At 52.9% G+C, this 18701-nt stretch overlaps 1 long non-coding RNA gene across 1 annotated transcript; it reads left to right on the top strand.

Annotated features, from left to right (window-relative positions):
• The first annotated feature begins 2479 nt into the window (after nucleotides 1-2479).
• Nucleotides 2480-11794, top strand: LOC139079330 (uncharacterized). Its single transcript, XR_011532878.1, has 2 exons — nucleotides 2480-2831; nucleotides 11138-11794. It is a non-coding gene; the product is annotated as an uncharacterized lncRNA (long non-coding RNA).
• The last annotated feature ends 6907 nt before the right edge of the window (nucleotides 11795-18701 follow it).

Below are 18701 nucleotides of genomic sequence, written 5' to 3'. Positions count from 1 at the left end.
CGTCTCCATGGAGGGGCTGGCGTCACACCTCTCAGAGCCCCAGGCCCCGGCTTCCTGCCCCCAGCTCCTTCTCCTGAAGGTCCTCATCTTCTCCACACCTGGCCCCTTCTCTCTGCCCTCAGATCCATCGCTGCCTCCAGGGTTCTGTGCTCCCACGGTGCTCATCTTCAAAAGGACAAACCCACTATGCCATCCCTCTCCTTCCCACCATGCCAAACTCACCCCTGCGGGCTCCCCTTCTTGCCCCCATCCCCTCCCCTAACTCCACCTGTCCCCACTGCACCCCTGAGGTTGTTTCTTCACGGTCTCCTTGCAGTCCTGCTGGGTCTCACCGACTCTCAGTCCCGTGTCACCTCCCAGCCCTTGACCCACCATCCTTGAAGGGAATCTTCTCCACCCACCCTCGGGTTTTCACCTGCTTCCTGGTTCACCTGGCCACCTCCTCTCTTCTCCTCAGGCCCCAGGGGTCATCCCCTGCCCTCATCTCTTCCTCTTTCCTGAGACATCTCCCCGTCCAGGGCTCCGAAGCCATCTGTCCCCTGACAACTCAACTCCCACCCTCTTTTCTTCCATTTCCCTCCCTTTGAGCTCCAGACCCGTGCATCCCGCTGCCTATCCTAAATTCCCTTTACTGTCACTGGCATTTGTTTAAACCCTTCGAGTCACCAGGGGATGCATGCCCGGGGAGCATCTGAGCTCTCAGCCCCCTTCGCTTCACCCCTCCCCCACGGCGGGAGGGGACCAGCTTCAGCACGGGTGTGGCCAGACCTCGTTCTTTACGTGGACGTGCCCGTGTGCGTATGTACCAAATAAAATGTGCACTCGTGTCTGGTGATTCTGCTGTTGCACAAATGGAATCATACATTTTTCATGGGTCATCTGCAACCCGCGTTTTACATTTATCCCAACGTCCTGGGGAGCTTTTGTGCTGGCACTCACAGTCTGACCTCATTTTTTTTGACGGCCGCAGAGTTCTCCGTCCGTGGATGACACTCTGTGTCATACACTCTCCTCTGCTGATGAAGAATTGAGCTGCTTCTCTTTCCGTCCCTTTCTAACTCTTTTTTTCTGTAACCAAACGGCTGCAACGAGCACCTCCGCCAGTGATTCTTCAGATGCACGTGGGCGTCTCTCTAGAGCCCGGAGCTCAGAGAGCACGGGCTGCGCTGAAGGAGGGCACGGCGATGTTTTTGAGGGACATTTCCAAGTCGTTTTCTGAAAAGGCTGTAAAAAGTATTCCCCAAGAACCTGTTTTTCTTATACCTTCATCATTTTTACAATGTATCAATCTTTGACCCTTTATCTATTTTAATGGATGAAAAACAGTATCTCGTTGTTGCTTTCGTTGGCATCTCCCTGATTGCCGGTGAAATCCAGCGTTATTTATCATTGTGTGTGTGTCTTTATGTCATCTTTCATCTGCAGAATTTATCCATGTTCATGACTAAGAAATCTACTTTTATTTTGTCCCACTGGGCAGCCTGTTCCAGGCTGCTCCGCCCTGCCCTCCCCTGGGGTGTGACGCCTCGTCCGCTGTGTCCTCACTGGTCATAGATACACCATCTGTTTCTGGCCTAAATGGTGCCTTGTCTGCAAGTCCAATTTTCATTGTTTTTCTTTTTTCAAAATTGGGTTTGTGATGCTCAAGCATTGTCTTTTCCAGGTGAATTTCAGCCAGGGTACCACATTCCATGAAAGGCGCCGTTGCAGTCGGACAGGGATTCTGCGGCCCGTGGAGATGGCTTTGGGCACCACTGACGTTTTCACAACGTTGTTTTTTTCATATAAGAACAGGATCTCTACCCATTTATTCTGATTTTGTTTTGTGTCTGACAGTAAAGTTTATAGTTTTTCTCACATAGGTTTTGTGTGCATTTCTGTTAGTTTTTTCCCTGCAACAGGTTTTACAGTTTTTCTAGCTATTGTAAATGGAGGCAGCTTCTTTTAGGTGGTTTTCCTATATAGATAGAAATGCCATAGATTTTTAGATCTTGGCCTTGTTTCTCTCTTCCTAAACTGTCTCATTAGTTTTATTGCTTTTTTCCCTTGGATCTGCTATTCACCAAATCACAATTTTTGCCTCTTCCTTTCTTGTACTCCTAGCTCTTAAAAATCATATTGCATTGACTCGGGCCTGCAATGAGGATAGAAGTGTGAGTGTTGACATCTCGTCTCGTTCCAGATTTTAATGAGAGCCTTCGACGCTTCACCAAGCGTGAGATTTCCTCTGTTCCCACCACGTGAAGAATTCTCATCCGAAGTGAAGGTGGGATTATAACAAATGCTTCTTTGGCATGAATTGAGTTGTAGTATCGTGTGTTTATGCTGTTTTCATGAATCACAATGAATTTCATTAGTAGATTTCAAATGCCGGCTGTTCTGGAACGACTGGAAGCAATTCCTCCACGTCCCACTCCTCAAGGCTGGCCCCGGCGTTCCTGAGCGCCTGTTCCCTTCCTGGAGGAGCCTAGGCTCCCGCAGACAGAAGGGCAGCTGTCCAGACGGCGAGTCATGGAGGAGGATGGGCTGGTGTGCGTCATCCCAGGTGCAAGTTCATACTTTCTACCACACGTATGGATCCACAAATAGTAGTTTATATGCTTTGAAGTTTACGTAAGTGGTATAATAGTGTGAAACGTCTTCCAATTTGCTTTTTTCACTCCACATCAAGTTTTTGAAATTTATCCGTGTTGATTGATGTAACTGCGCTAGAATATTCCATGGTGGGAATAAGGCACGGCTGACTGATCCCTCCCCACAGGGAACTCTCAGATTGTCTCCAGTTTTCCGTCCTTACCCGCCTTCGCCAGCGTGTGGAGGTCCTCCTACAGGTGAGATTGCTGGCTCAAGGGGTGGTATCTATCTTCGGTGTTCCATGAATTCACATGTGTGGAGTCCTTTTTTGTTTTTTTGGTGAGGAAGATTGGCCCTGAGCCAAATCTGTGCCAACTTTCCTCCATTTTGTATGTGGGATGCTGCCCCAGTGTGGCTTGATGATCGGTATGTAAGTCCGTGCCTGGGATCCGAACCTGAGAATCCTGGGCCAACCAAGTGGAGCACGCAAGCCCAACCGATACACCTCCGGGCCGGCCCCCGGAGTCCTTTTCACAGTGCCTGGCACGTTGCGAGTGCTGAATACGTATTAACCATTATCATCATTATTAAGTATTGACAAATTGCTGTCTATACCAATTTACACTCCTGCCAGCAATGGCTGGAGCTTCCATTTCCACAAATTCATGGCAACACTCGGCGGCACCAGACTTATTAATTTTTTACTCTCTAATGGGTGAAAAATGGCATCTCTTTGTTTTAATTTGTGTTTATCGGTATGAGCAGTGAAGTTGAGCATCTTCTCCCATATTTATTGCACATTGTTTTCTCCTCATATTTATAGTTTCCTCTCATTTGCTCATGTTTCTATTGGGCTGCTCGCCTTTTTCTTATTGATTTTGAGGAATTATTTATGCATCTGGGTTGTGATAGTATATTGGTTAGATGGTTGCAAATATATCCTCCTAGACTGAGGCTCACATTTCTTGCTTTATTGATGGCGTCCTTCGCTGAACAGAATTTTAAATTTTAATGCATCAGATACACCAAACTTTCCCTTATGTTTTGTGATATTGGAATAAAATCTTACATTATCTTTGGCAGTATTGCATTTTCACAGCTAGGTTTTTACCCACCTGTAATTTATTTTTTCTTCACACATGAAGCATCTCTTTTCCATGGTTCCAGCACCACGAGCTGGCTCCTCCCTCCCCCCTGGGAGTGATGCCTCCTCCGTCATGTACCAAGGTCACATGGGTGATGGTCTTGTCCTCGCTCTCTCTTCAGCCTCATTATTTCATTTGTCCATCCCAAACCGCATCATACTCTAAGAGCTGTAACTTTGCAAAGCAAGTCTTGCGGTCTCCCGGGTAAGTCTCTCTCACCGTTACCTTCAGGTCTTGGCTATTTTTGGCCCATTGCTCTTGAGTATTCATTTTGTAAATCAGCTTGAAAAACTCATTTTGGGTATAAACTAGAAATGTATCTCATCTTTAGAACAATTTAAAGAGAATTTTCATCATTATTGAGTCTTTCCCTTCATGAATATTCTATGTCTCTCCATTTATTTACATCTACTTTCACGCCTTCCAACAAAGTTCCTATTAGAATGTCTTAAACATTATTTATTACAAGTGTCCCTAGAAACTTTTTTGTTTTCTAAAAACTGTTAACGGCATCTTATATTACTTTCTCTAAGTTTTGCTAGTAATTTTTTATCCTGAATTTGTATTCCTCAAGTCATTGAACTCTCTAATTTTAATAGTTGTCTATAGATGCCCTTGAATTTCCTCTTTCACAATGGTCTGGAAATAGTGACAGTTTAGCTGGGGTTTTTTCCTCCTTTCTAGACTGTATAATATTTCTTTTTCTTGCCACGATGTGCTCCTAGGTTCTCGGCTCTCCAGCATGATGAGGCATAAAAGTGGAGCTGAATTTTACCGTTATGAACAATATTTTCTATGGAATTTGATCTTCTTTATCCAGGATAAGGAGATCCTCTTGTGTTCTTAGGTTGCTAAGAGGTTTTTGTCTGCCATGAATCATGAATTAGTGTTTGTCTTCTCTAACATTTTGGTTTAATAGTATTCATGACCCCTCCGGATTACTCAGTGATGCTGTCATTTTATACAGGCGATTCTCCTTCAGATTTCCCCGCGTTGTTTTGCATTCTCTTTGCTCGCCTGAGTTTCGTGCATCTCATTGCATCTTCCCGGGCTCGCTTCTCTTTTAGCCAGAGTGTACTCCTTTGTAGCGCGTTCTGTGAACGTCTTCGATGCGACAATCTCTCATGGATTTTTGGTTCTGAAAGTCTTCGTTTCATACTGTCTCTCGAATACTGTGCATCTGGGTGTGGAATTCTGGATGGATGGTGTACTGTCAGACCACATATTACTAGTGGAATCCACTTTCCACTGGGTGTGGTCGTGATTGTCGCAGTTGTGAAGTTCGCTCTCCATATAATTGTTTATCGCGTATATGTTCTTTCTTTAAAATTGCTTTTAATGTTTCTCTTTTTCCTTGTTATGTTACAATTTAATTATATTATTTCTTTTTAAAACAGTGTTCCTGAGGGATAATTGACATGCTATAAACTGCACGTATTGAAGGTGTAAAATCTGATACATTTGACATTTGTGAAACCAAAACTACAGTTAAGATAATGAACGTACCCATCCCCCCAAACCTTCCTGCGTCCTTTGTATCCATCCCTCCACTCCACCCGCAGCTTCACCCGCAGGCTGCCACTGGGCTGCTGTCAGGCACGATAGTTGGCAGTTCTATAATTTTATATAAATGGAAGCATAGAGTATATCCTCATTTTTTTTTTTTTTGATCTGGCTTCTTTCCCTCAGAAAATTATTTTAAGATTCGTTCACGCCTTTGCCAGTATCGTTCCTTTTTATGGCTGGATAGTATTTAATTGTGTGAATATACACAATTTGTTTATGCATTCACCAGCTGATGAACTTTTGGATTGTTTCCAGTTTTGAGCTATTACAAACATAGCTGCTATGAACATTTGTGTACAAATCTTTATGTAAACATATGCTTTTATTTCTCTAGGGGTGGAATGGCTGGTAGGTGTGTGTTTAATGATTCAGTAAACTGCCAAACTGTTTTCCAAAGTGGCTGCACCATCTTTTCATTCCCACCAGCAGGATATGAGGGTTCCAGTCGCTCCAGCTCCTCGCCAGCCGTTGGTAGGTCGGTCTTTCTGATTTGAGACATTCTAGTTGGTGTGTAATGGCATCTCCATGTGGATCTTGTTCCCATCTCTTCAATGACTAACAATCTCATCTTCATGCTCTCATTTGCCAGCCCTGGTTTTGTTGGAGTTTCTGTTCACATTTTGTGCCCGTTTTATTGGGCGCTTGGTTTCTTGTTACTGAGGTTTGAGAGCTTTTATATACTCTGCACGGAAGTCCTTTACAGACATGTACTTTGAAAGCATAGTGTCCCGGTCTGTTGCTCCTCTTTCCAGCCTCACAGCCATGTACTTCGAAGAGTGGAAGTTCTCAGCTGTGATGAAGTGCATTCTCTCAATTTGTTCTTTTATGGATGTGCTTTTGATGTCATATATAAAAAAATCTCTGCTTGCTCCAAGGTCACAAAGACTTCCTGCTCTATTTTATTCTAGAAGCTTTATGGTTCAAGGTCTATGATCTATTTTGAATTAATTTTTGTATATGCTATGAGGTATGGATCAAAGTTCTTCTTTTTTTTTTTAATCCAGTACCATTTGTTGAAAAGACCATCATTTCTCCATTGAGCTGTCCTTGCACTTTTGTCGAAAGTCAATTGACCATATATATATATATATATGTGGGTCTATTTTGGGACTCTATTGTGTTCTGTCTTTATGCCAATGCCATACTGTTTTGATTAGCGTAACTTCATAATTAACCCTAAAATCACATAAAGTCCTCCAACTTGATTCTTGTTTTTCAAAATTGTTCAGACTCTAATAGGTCCTTTCCATTTCCATATGAATTTTTAGAATTGTAAATTTTAGAATTAGTTAATTTCTACGGGAAAGGCCTACTGGAATTTTGATTGAGAGTCCATTGATCTATAGATCAGCTTGTGGAGAATCAACGTCTTCACCACTTCGAGTCCTCCTCTCCGTGAGCGCAGCACAAGTCTCCGTTTGTTAGGTCTTCTGGAGTTTCAGCAATGTTGTAGTTTTCAGTGTACAGGCCTCACGTATCTTTTGTCAGATTTAGGCCCAAGCATTCCATATTTCTTAATGGTTCTTTACATGCATCGTGTTTAAAATTTCAGGTTCTGATGGTTTGCTGTGAGTATGTAAATACACAGTTGGTTTCTGTATATTGATCTTGAACCCTGCCACTCTGCCAACTCACTATCAGTTGTAGTAACTTTTATTTTGTGGTCTCCATGGGATTTTTTCTACATGAAAAAAGACGATAAGGAAAGTTTTACTTCTTTCTAATCTGTATGTCTTTTATTTCTTTTTCTTGCCTTATTGCACTAGATAGAAACTCCAGTAAAGTGTCAAGTAAAAGTGATGAACAAGTAAAAGATGAGGGCAGACGTCTTTACCTTGTTCTCAATCTTAGGAAGATGTAGGTTTTTCATAGATGGCCTTTATCAGGTGCAAGAATTTTATTTTTTTCCTCATTTTCTGAGGGTTTTTTACCATGAATCAGTGTTGGATGTTAAGTGTTTCTTCCATGGAGATGATCATATGTTTTTCCTTTTAGTACCTGAATATGGCCAAGTTCATTGACTGACTTTCAAAGTTAAATCAACTTTGCCTTCCAGAAATAAGCCTCACTTTGTCGTGATATATTATCCTTTATATATATATGGATTAGATAGATATGTATAGATACAGACAGGTAGATAGGTAGATAGATAGATTTGATTTGCTAAAATTTTGGTAAGCAATTTTGCATCTTGTGAGGGATGTTGTTTGCTGGTTTGATTTCTTGTGAGGTCTTTGGTTAACTACCAGAATGAGATTGACCTCATCAAATGGTGTCGGAAGCGTCCCCTCCTCTGCTGTCATCTGGAAGAGTTTGTGTGGAAGTGGTATTATTTCTTCCTTAAACGCAGGCGCCCCTCACCACTGAGACCACCAGGACCTGCAGTGTTGTTGTAGAAGAGCTTTCCTTACAAACTCAATTTCCCAACAGATATAGGACGATTGAGATTATTTCTTCTTAAGTGCCCTTTGATAGTTTCTATCTTTGAAGGAGTTTTCCACTTCACCCATGTTGTCTAATTTATTGGTAAAAAGTTGTTTATAATAATCTATTTTTTCCTTATAATAACTGTAGAATATTAGGTAATATCCACTCGCTCATTCCTGATATTGGTCATTTTTGCCTTCTCTCTTTCTTCTCGATCAGTTGAGATACGAGTTTATCAATTTTGTTGACCTTTTTGAATAATCAGCTTTTTCTTTCATTGGTTTCTGCTCCTTATTGTTTTCTTTCTTATTCTTACTCTAGAATTACTTTGCTCTTTTTTCCCGTTTTTTTCGGTTGAAACTTCGGTCATTGATCTGAAACCTTTCTTTTTTGTTGTGATGTAGGTTCTTAGAGAGAACATTTTCCTCTAAGCCCGACGTTAGCTGCCTTCCCAAATTCAATATGTCGTGTTTCCATTTTCACTCATTTAAAGAAAATTCCCCATCTGCCTTTTGATCTCTTCTCTGAGCCGTGGGTATTTAGAACTGTGTGTATTCAGGTTCCAAATATTTGAGATTTTCCAAATATCTTTCAATGGTTGATTTCTAATTTAATTCTATTTTGGCTGAGAACATGATTCATAAAATTTGAATCCTTTTACACTTACTGAATCTCATTTTGTGGCCTGGAATATGGTCAATCTTGGTAAATGGTCCGTGTGCTCTTGAGAAGGTTGTGGATTCTGCTGCCGTTGGGTGGGCTGGGCTGTAAATATCCCTTGGGTCAAGGTGGTTGACAGTGTTGTTCATGTCTTCTGTATCTTCCTGACTTTCTAGAGACTTCTCTATGTGCACGCGCCGACCAATCTCAGCCAACGGCCCCAAGGGGTCGGTGCAGCATCCGGAGCCTCTCTCTGTGCAGCTCTCTGTTCCGTGCATTTCTCTCCACTCAGAGCCTCCGCTCTGCTCTGCTCCTCGTCCTCTCAGAATCCTCAGTTCTGTCCCCTCCCCTCGGGGAGCCGTTGGGCTCTGTGCTGAGGCCCCAGAACCGAACCGGCTCCAGGCAGCAAGCTGGAGCATCCCCGGAGTCGTCTCCCCGTTTCCTCTCAGCAGTCCCTTGCCGGCACCGCCTGGTCTTCATCGCCTCGAAACTGCTGCTCTCTGTATTTCACCTGGCTCTTTAGTTGCTTAAAATGGGAGGGTAAATCCACTCCCTGTCACTCCATCACAGCTGGAACAGAAATCCGCCCTGCGTGGTGTCTACACCGTTTTGAAATGCTGTGTATTGGCTTATAATATTAAAATCAGCAAAGAGACAAAGGATGGAAGATTTAATTGTAATTACAAAGCAGAACTGAACATGGTGGACGTCTGGCTGTAGCGCGGGCGGCAGCGGCAGCGGCAGCTCTCGGGAGGCGGAGGCCGCGGGCTCCTGGCGGCGGGGAGCATAAGGGCCCTCATTTTTTCCACCTTGCATAGTAGGGAGTAACATTTTTCTATCCAAAATTAATAAATCAGGAAATAGATGTTTGGGCTGCTTATTTAGATTTCCTAGGACAACTAAAACAAGGATTAATAAGCAGAGAGGAGCTGCCATCCTCCCGTGGGCCCCTCAGGCAGGTCAGTGTCTTCTCCACCTCTTTTATTGCTGGCACAGCGCTTGAAGCAGGGAGTGGGGAGCAGGGGGCAGGACAGAGCAGGGTTTTGGGGAGTCTAGAGGACGTGCCCCCTTTGTCACTCAGAGGCCCTCTGGCCCACTGTCCCGGGCCCCTTACTTTGTCGTCGACCGCTTCCTGAGGTGCCGCTTACCCCTCAGCTGTTACCTGCGGCCTTCACGCAGAAGGCCTGGACAAGCCACCCTGACGCATCCGGCATGTTCCACCTCCTGGGTTTCCTTCTGGGAAAATGAACTCCAGAGTGAAGGCCTGGCCAAGGTCACACACAGAGGAGTGGCAGAACCCCGCAAAGCCCCTGTTCAAGATTTCCTCCAACACTTTGTCCCCACCCCAGAAGGAAGGATGCTGACCTGGCCCCAAGGAAACCTAGTGGTGACTCAGAGTTGGGGGGGTGTCCACGCGTGTGTGTATTCCCACACACGTGTGTGCATATGCATGTACACGTGCACACATGTGTACACAAGTGTGCGTTCCTGCGTGTGTGCATGTGTGTACACATATGTGCACAGGTCCCAGCCTCGCCCCGGGAGCCCCTTGGTGGGGAGCGCCGTGCCCCTGGCTGGCTCGCCAGCACGTGTGCTGTAGACAAGGGCAGGGGTGGTGGAGACAGGGCAGAGGAGAGTGAGGGAGACACGTCTGCGTCAGCAAGGCTCTGAGAACCCAGACACAGGAGGACAAGGGCATCTGTCCATCCGTCAGGGGACAGAGAACCAGGCCACCGCCGGCTGGTGAGAGCTGCAGGATTAATGACCAGGCAGGGCGGGTGGGGCCCGATGTCATTTGTGTCCTGGAATGTAACTGTGCCCTGAGAGCCCCCCATCCCCCTCGACTGTGGAGTAAATCCAGCGGTGTGGCGCACTGAGGCAGCTCCCACTGGTTACGGCGTCTGTGCTGGCAAATAAGCACAATCCTCCCAAGGACTCCAAGTCTGCTAAATCCCGCTTCCTGGGAGAACTGAGGCATCAAGTACTCCTTCCTGAGTTTGCTGAGTGCATGGGTGGGTGGACAGGTGGCTGCCTGGGTGGGAGGACACTGGCCAACCTCCCAGCTGTGACTGCCCGGGGCCCCCACGCACGGCATAGTGCTGGCAGGCCAGGGTGGGGCTGGACTTTGAGAGCCAAGACACTGCCTACTTCCCAGGGGACAGGGGGGTTCCATGTCATGAGCGGGGAGGGGACCCTCTCTGTAGAAGCAGCCTTGGCAGCCGGCCTGGCAGCAGAAGGGGCAGAGGGGCAGAGATCCCTGAAACTGAGGTGCAGAGGGGAAGGGGTCCGAGAATGGCAGGGCACGCAGTGAAGGCAGCCCAGTGGGAGGTTCAGACCTGCCGGAGGGAGCAGCGCAGGGCGTGGGGCCAGGATTACGGGACGGGGCTTGGGGGCAGAGGAGGCTGGACCTGCGGGACCCTGGGCTGGCAGCCGAGGAGAGCCCCAGAGCGCCCAACCGCTGTGGACACAGGCTTCCTGGAGGTCATGGGCTCCTGAGGGAGTGACTGCAGACCCTGCAGGATAGCTGAGGTCCTGCAGGAGTGTCCATGCGTTCATTCGTTCACTCATTCATTCCCTCACTCACTCATTCCCTCACTCATTCATTCCCTCACTCACTCATTTATTCACTCATTCACTCACTCATTCATTTATTCACTATTCACTCATTCACTCATTCATTTATTCACTCATTACTCACTCATTCATTTATTCACTCATTCACTCACTCATTCATTTATTCACTCATTGTCCCTCCCTCCCTCCAGGCACAATGAGGAAAGATGCTGTTTCTTGATTAGTTGTCACTGCTGGGCACTGTGGCGTCGACAAGTGGCTCTATTTCATCCTGACCATGATGTTAAGGGGCAGGTACAGTTACCCCACCACTTTACAAGTGTGGAAACCGAGGCCAGCGGGTGCCTGCTCCACTCAGTGCCCCCTTCCCTGGTGCCCAGAACCCTGGGTGCTGGAACAGGATCTGAAGATGCCGCCATTGATCCCAGCATGAGTAGCAAGGTGGGATTATGACATTTAAAAGTCAAGACGGAAGCTCTTGCCAGCCTCACAGCCGATCTCCTTTCCACACGACATGGTGCCAAGGCCTGGCTGGAAGCCGCGCAAGTCTGCGTCTGCCACTGAGCTCTTGATCTCAGCGATGGGGGCGCTGACACAGCTTTGCATCTGGACCCAGCAGAAGAATGGGCAGGTACCCAGTGAGGAGAGAGGCAAAGTCCAGTCCAGGAAGAGCTCCATGGCCACGCTGGAGAAGAGATGCCAGACACGCCTGGGTCCTGGGTCCCCCAGGCTGCCCTGAGCCCGCCTGTACCTCCTGCCCACTTTGTGGGGCCTCCAAGGAGGTGGCCAAGGTGCCCAGGCAGGAAAGAGTTAAGGCAGCACTGAATAAACCTAATTTACATGCCAAAGTCTCCCCATCCTTTCATCCTGACAAACAAGGCTTGTGCTACCCGATCAATATTTTATGAAGATATTTCCTGCGAGGTTGGGGAGGCAGGAGCTGGAGACCAGGCTCTCTGTGAAGGGAGGACGGGGCTGGGGTCCGCGAGGCCCCGTGGCATGTGTGCCTCCTGAAGGAGGTCCGGGCCCCTCTCATTCTGGGGCAATTCTCCCTCCTCCCCGCAGATGCAAGCTGTAAGAATGGGGTCGCTTCCTCCCTGCGGGAATGAATGGATGCTCCCTCAATTCCAACAGGCACATGGTCCAAGCCACCCTGACAGTGTTTCCCATGTGGACATTGCATGCTAAGGGGCACAGGAAAATGCACGGGTGGCTCATGGGCCACTACAGACCCAGACCACGGAGTGGGAGTCAGATGACCCGGCTCGTCACCATGTGGCCAGTCCTTTCCCAGGCCCCTCTGAGAAATGCCTGACCCACCCCGGGCCCCCAGCGCTTCCCCAGGCCCCATGGGGTGGGTTACCTGCGAGCGGGTGGGTTACTTGCTCGGGGCTCTCAGCCTGAGCCCATGCTCTGCCAGCTGCAGACCCGAGGGGTCCAGGCCCCCGTGCAGAGCGGGCCAGGCCTGCCTGGGAAGGTCCACTCACAGGGAGGAGTGGGTGGGCAATTCTTAGGGTCCAGAGGAGGGGAGGTCCTGAGGGGCGGCTGGGGCTGAGCTCTGACTCCTGAGGGCTCTCGTGGGGGGCAGAGAGTTTGGGGGCTGTCCCAGGATTGGGGTCAGAACACCCAGGTTCCCATCTGGGCTCCCCCTCTTATGTGTGCCGTGTGACGGGGCTGGGGGCTGGGCCTCAGTTTCCCTAGCTGTAGTAGGGGGTCCGGAAGGCATCTCACAGACCTTCCTGATTCTGGGATGGGCAGGCTTGACATTCTGGGGCACCCCCACCCCATGCTCTGAAGGCCCCTGAAAGTTGGTGCTGGGCTGGGGGAGGCGGGTCCTGCTGGAGGCAAACAAATAATAGCATTAGGCCAGCGACTGGATTCCCATCGTCATCCCGCTGCTGATGCTGGATGTGCAGACCTCAGCGAAGGGGCTCCCCCGGGGCCTGCCTCGTGACCCCCTCACCCTGCAGACTTCGTGATCCCGAATAACAATTACTCAAATTCACTTACCCATGCAAATGGCTCCCCGGCCAGCTGTCAGAACCTCCACCTGGTTCTTTCCCAGACCTGCCTCCCACCGTCCTGTCCTCCCTGGAGGAAGCCGATGGACGGGGAAGGATGGGGAGGCCTTCATCCTCCACCCCCGCTGTTCCCCACCTCGTTCATTCATTCTGTAGCCATTCGAGGCGGTGCCTCCGGAATACAGAGCCAGCAAGACGCCGCTCTGTCCGCGAGTCTCTGAAGGCCCAGGGGGAGAGGCTGACCAGCCCCACGCCTATTTCACAGAGGAGGAAACAGAGGTTCCCAGAGGTCATTTGCCTGAAGCCATACAGCTGGGTGGTCTATGTTCATCTCCGTTCTCAGGACAAGCCTGACTCCAGAATGTTCCACAGCCCTGGCCTGACCTTCTCATCACAGGCGCCCTGTGTACTGGGTGGGGGACTCCCAGGGGCGCTGGCCACACTCAAGGCCCTGGGCTCTTCAGCGGACGCTGGGGTCGTCAGAGGAGTTGCTGTGGCTGTGGAGGGAGGTGCCGGCTCCCACGGGCTTGATGCCAGGAAGGGGTGCTGTGAGGTGCAGGGGCCGTGGGCCTGGTCATCCCCCCGCTGGGGGAGAGTGTGGGGCTTTATGGGGGCCAGCTGCTGCCCCTGGGGGCCCCACTCCTGGATTTCCATGTGGATGGGCTTGGCAGGGGTGTGACGAGGTGGGGGAAGGGCAGAAAGGAGCTGGGGGCCTTGGCTCCCGCCGGCCGCTGGAAAGCAAGGGTCCACAGTGACTGCTCTGCATTTCATGAAATCGCTGTTTCTCGCGGAAGGAGCCGTCAGCTGCCGAAATTGTTCCCTGAAAGGAGCAGGAATAAAGAGATTCACCTTGAGGACATTCCTCTTTGTCAAGAGCAGAAAGGCCCCATTTGCCGGCCGGAGAGGCTGCTGGAGGCATCGATCGCCCGGGCTTGGCTGGGCCTGGCTTCGGCAAATGGCTCCGTTTTTTCATGTGAAACAGTTTGTTGATAATGCGCTCTGTGTTCTGTAATTAAAGACGGGAATTAAAGGCCTTGGGCATCGGTCGTGATGCGGAGCTGCGGCTCTGAGTGGGAGCCTGCGTGCCAGCCCCTTACGGCAGCCGGGGCCTTGGGCGAGGGTCTCATCAGGCCTGCGGCCATCCTGCTGCCCATCCTCGCCTGCTGCCCATGTCCCCGCCCAGCTGGCCCCTAGCTCCTTAGCTCATTCCGGTCTCCGCCCCAGAAATGCTGCCTAGCCCTGCCCATCCTCCAGCCCGATCAGAGCTCCCTCCTCCAGGAAGCCTTCCTGGCCGCTTGGTTCACTGAGTCCTCTCTGTGTTGCCCTGCTGTAGAGCCTTGCCTGCACCCACGGTGGGGGTGTTCCCCTCTGGTGGGGCTCCTGCGGCCTTTCCCTCTGTGCCGTCCGTCAGGTGACTCTGGGCCTTAGTCCCCCCATCTGTAATGTGGGAGAGGCCCTCATGACACGGCCGAAGGAAGAGCCAGGTGTGGGGCGGGGAATTGGGTCCAATGCCACCACTGACCTGTGGGTGTTGTGGGCAAATCCCTTCGCATCTCAATGCCTCAGTTTCCCCATCTGTCACTGAAGCCTTGCGCATTCAGAAAGGGGTGGGTGGGTGGCGCAAGTCCCAGAAAGTGCTGCTCAAAACCCCACTGTCCCTTTCCGATCCGGTGGATCCCTTTGCTCGGACAGCCACAAGAAACAGCCGCAAACTGGGTGGCCGAGCTGGCAGTTCGAGGTCAGGGGGTCGGCAGGGCTGGTCCCTGAGGCTATGAGGGGGCCTCCGCTCCACGCTCTTTCCCAGCTTCCGGAGTTTGGCTCGAAGTCTTTGGTGCTCCTTGGCTCGTAGAAGCATCACCCTGATCTCTGCCTCCGTCTTCACATGCGAGTGTCTGGGTCCTCATCCCCACTTTCATAAGGACCAGCCGTATGGGACTGGGGGCCCACCCGACTCAGTGTGAGCTCGTCTTCATTTAACTACTTACCTCGGCAACGACCCTATTTCCAAATGAGGTCACGTTTGGAGGTGCTGGGGCTTAGGACTCGAACATTTGAATTTGGGGGACACGATTCAGCCCGTAACACCTGGAGATGTTGGCGTGGGCCACTCAGCCGCTGAGCCAGGTCTGTTCACACGCCGGCCACGGGCCCTCGACACCTCCTGGTGGGCTGAGCAGGGACCCGGCCTCCCGTGGGAGGAACCCTGTCCTGGGACCTTGCAGTGGGTGGACAGACCATGCTCAGCTCACCTGGAGGAGACAGGCCGAGGCAGGTGACCCAGGCTGGGAGACCCAGCGTCCCTGGGGGTTTTCTAGAATGTGGGAGAGGGTCTATGTGCCAGGAAGAAAGGAGCCTTTGCTTCTGAGTCTGACAGGCTCCCTCGGCCCGGGTGGACCTGGGACCTCCTCCCAGGGAGCCCTCAGGGTGCCGCAGCCCCTGACTCTGCAGGGAGGCCTGGTTGCAGGTGAGGGCCCGAGCTTTGCCCCGGCCTTGGTGTGGGTTCTCTACTCGCTGTCTTAATGAGCATCCTCATCCTGGCACCAGCCCTGGTGGGGTTGCAGGAGGCGCTGGAGGAGGAAGGACACTGGTCTGCCTTGGAGAGCGAGGTGACCAGGGGGAGGCGGGCAGGCACGCAGAGAGCAGGCAGTGGGCTTCTGACTCGGCTCCACCCGGCCCCACACGCCTTGGTCTCGCCCTCGGTGTGGCCCAAAGGAGCAGGTCCGTTCTCACGGTAAACTCGGGGCTGGTGAGAATCCCAGGACGCTCAGGGACCCCCATGCTGCCCTGCAGCCCCCAGAGTGGCCACTGTCCTCAAAGACCCTCCTGGTCTGATCTCAGGGGCCATAGCTGAGGTCTTCATCCCCCACCTGGGGGGTGTCCTGGGCCTGGGCACGCCGGGAGCAGCCTCAGCTCTCCCATTCCAGGGCGTCACTGCTCTGTCTCCACAGGGAACCCGGAGCTGCCAGGGGCCCTCAGCCTCCTCCTTCAGTTTGCTCAGCGGCCCCGGCCCGCAGGCTCCAGAACAGCTTTGTGTGGTGTCCTGCACAGCACGGCCGGGTGGACTCCTGGAGCCAACCCTGAATCATTAAGAGCCTCGTAATGAAAGGCTCATTGGGTATCGATTGTGTCCCGGGGCTGGCGTGCGGGGAGGACTCACTTTGTCCCAGCCGAGGGTCCCCCGCAGGCAGAGGGGCCTGGAGCAGGCGGAGACACCCACAGGTGCCCAGTGAGCAGCTGGCCAGGGCCCGGGGGTCCCTTCTCTGTGGTGGCTGCCCCCAGGAGTGCCCAGTTTGATGGAGGAGGCCCAGGAGTGAGGGCGGTTACCTGGCTGGGCTATAAACGATGACCAGGAGCCCAGGGGCCCCTGGGGCTGGCAATCCTGGGGGGCTTCCAGGGGAAGGCGCGGCTGTGCCTCCTGCAGCCTGGAGGGCCGAAGGAGGTGGGCAGGGGATAGCTGGGGCCAAGGTACAAGGCAGGAAACCACATGTGACGCGCGTTGTCCAGAGGCCCATGCCAGGTGTGAGGCCCAGCGAGCTCCCGTCTCCTCCCGGGTCTGCCATCTACAGGGTCTCCCTCCCTCCCTCCTCCTGGGATGGGGGTCCCGGGGGTGAGACGGAGGCCAGATGAGCAAGGACGTCGTGGAGAAGCAGGCAGCAGGGACTGTGTGCAGCCCCGCCCAGCCGGCGCTGTCACCTTCCCCCGCCGACGCCGTGTCCTCGCAGCCCCTGCAGCAGCCCTGGCCGCCGCCTCGCCCCCAATGCGGCTCAGAGAAGCTCTGCAGCCTCCGCCATAATTAATTCATTGCGCCTCTTGCTTGTTCCTCCCGCCACGGGCTTCGTCTTCACAAGGAAAGCAAGAGACAGGTGTCTTCCGTTGTCCCTGTGAGAGAGGCTTGCATGGCTCAGCTCCCGTTGCGGGGCTGCAGCCAGAACCTAGGAGGCCCCCACCCGACCCTGCCTGAGCGCCACCCTGTGCTGGAGCCTCATCTGCCCTCGGCCCCGAGGCTCAGCCCACCGTCTGCCTACCCACAGCTTCTCCAGGGCCCGGAGTCTGGCTGCTGGCTGGGAGTCCCCAGACCAGCTCGGCCCCCATTCCCCCTCCCCAGGGCCCCTGAGCATGTCTGTGGGGGCCGCAGCCCTTCCTGCACGGAGCCAGGCTGGGTGGATGCAACGGTGACAGTGATGTTTGTACAGAGTGAGACCTGCTTTTGTCAGGGAAGGCGGGACCGGGCTCCTGCTCCAGCAGGCCTGTGGTCTCTGGGCCCCTGGCGTCTTTCCTTCTGGCCACGTCGCAGGGGCCACATCTCCAGGGCCAGCCCTTCAGCTGCTGGTCTGAGGCGCCTCTGAGCAGAGGCCGGGGAAAAGGGGGGCTGGGCAGGGGGCCAGGCCAGGCGGTCCGCGGGGCCAGACGTCACCCCCAGGCCGTGAGGTGAGTCTGGGGGCTGGGCAGCAGGACGGAGGACTCGCTGGTGTGACGGTGGCAAGGCTGTGCGGCCACAGAGTGTGGTGGCTGGAGCAGGCACCACCAAGTGAGCAGCTGGCCTCCGTGGCTCACAGCTGGGGTGCCCCCCGTGACCTCCCCAGGAGTGTGGGGTGCGAGGACCAGGGTGCTGCAGCCACACCCAGGGCCCATCTCTCTGAGGCAGCCCTGGGACAGGGCCTCTGCTTGGCGCTTTGTCAGTCTCGAATGGGACCCCAGGTCTCCTTGGCTGTCATCTGCTCCAGCAGGTGCCGTGGGTGATGCGCTCCATCACCCTCCTTCTCACGGCCACCCTCCCGCCCCAGGTCCAGCTGTGTCAGGTGGGTGGAGACAGGCTGGCACTCCCTCCCTTGGGCGCCAGCTGCCCTCAGCCAGCCCACTGGGCATCCGCATGGAGCAGCACAGACCCCACCCAGCCTCCCCGCCTGGAGCTCACCCTCTGGGGGCCGCAACGGAGAAGCAATGCCACCAGGACCTGCGGTGGCCGCAAAGGTGAGCGCCGGGAGGCCAAGGGCTAAGGACGGCCCTGGCCCAAGGAGGGGATGGGGACAGCGTCCCACAGGAGGAAATGGCAGGCTGACGTGTAGTGGGACACACAGACAATGGCTGCTGTTCCTGGTTACCCTGAGCCCCGGGACAGCCCCAGACGGCTCTCCTCCCGGAGTCACAGGGCTGGGGGCTCAGACTTGGTGCTGGGACCCCAGCTTCCTCCTCTCCGAGCCTCTGTGAACTGAGCGTCGAATGGGAACGATGCCGGCACAGCCGTAGGGTCTGGGAGGACGGCCAGGTTCCTGCTCCCCTCGTGCTGAGACTCCATCAGCCCCGGGGGAGTCACGCTGCAGCTGGGACAGGCTTTCCGGTCCGGGAAGAGCTGCTGTGGGCCCAGGTCCTGGGGGCGGTGTGCAGGGGCAGCTAACCTCTCTCCATCCCCAGGGAGGCGCTGGGGGCAGCTGGGGCACGGCTTCCACAGAGACAGGACTTCAGGGAACACAGCCCTCCACCCCCAAACACAGCTCCCTCCCCTGGCTGGTGGCCGGGCCTCAGGATGAGCGGGTCTGCTGGGTGGTCAGGGGTGCCTGTCACCCACCTTCAGGCTTACTCTGCCAATGGCCCCCAGAGCACGTGTTGGGGGAGCTGGCTTGTCCTGACCCCTTTGCCCTGGCAGGCCTGCACCCCGACAGCCCAAGCTGATGTCAGCCAGGCTTTCTTGGCGTGCAGTGGGGGCTGGACTGGCCCCAGGGAGCTGCTTGGGGTG

Source organism: Equus przewalskii, chromosome 25 (genome assembly GCF_037783145.1).
Source record: "Equus przewalskii isolate Varuska chromosome 25, EquPr2, whole genome shotgun sequence".
Taxonomy (NCBI): domain Eukaryota; kingdom Metazoa; phylum Chordata; class Mammalia; order Perissodactyla; family Equidae; genus Equus; species Equus przewalskii.
Note: the sequence above shows the minus strand (reverse complement) of the source record. Positions and strands in the feature narration are given on the sequence as shown.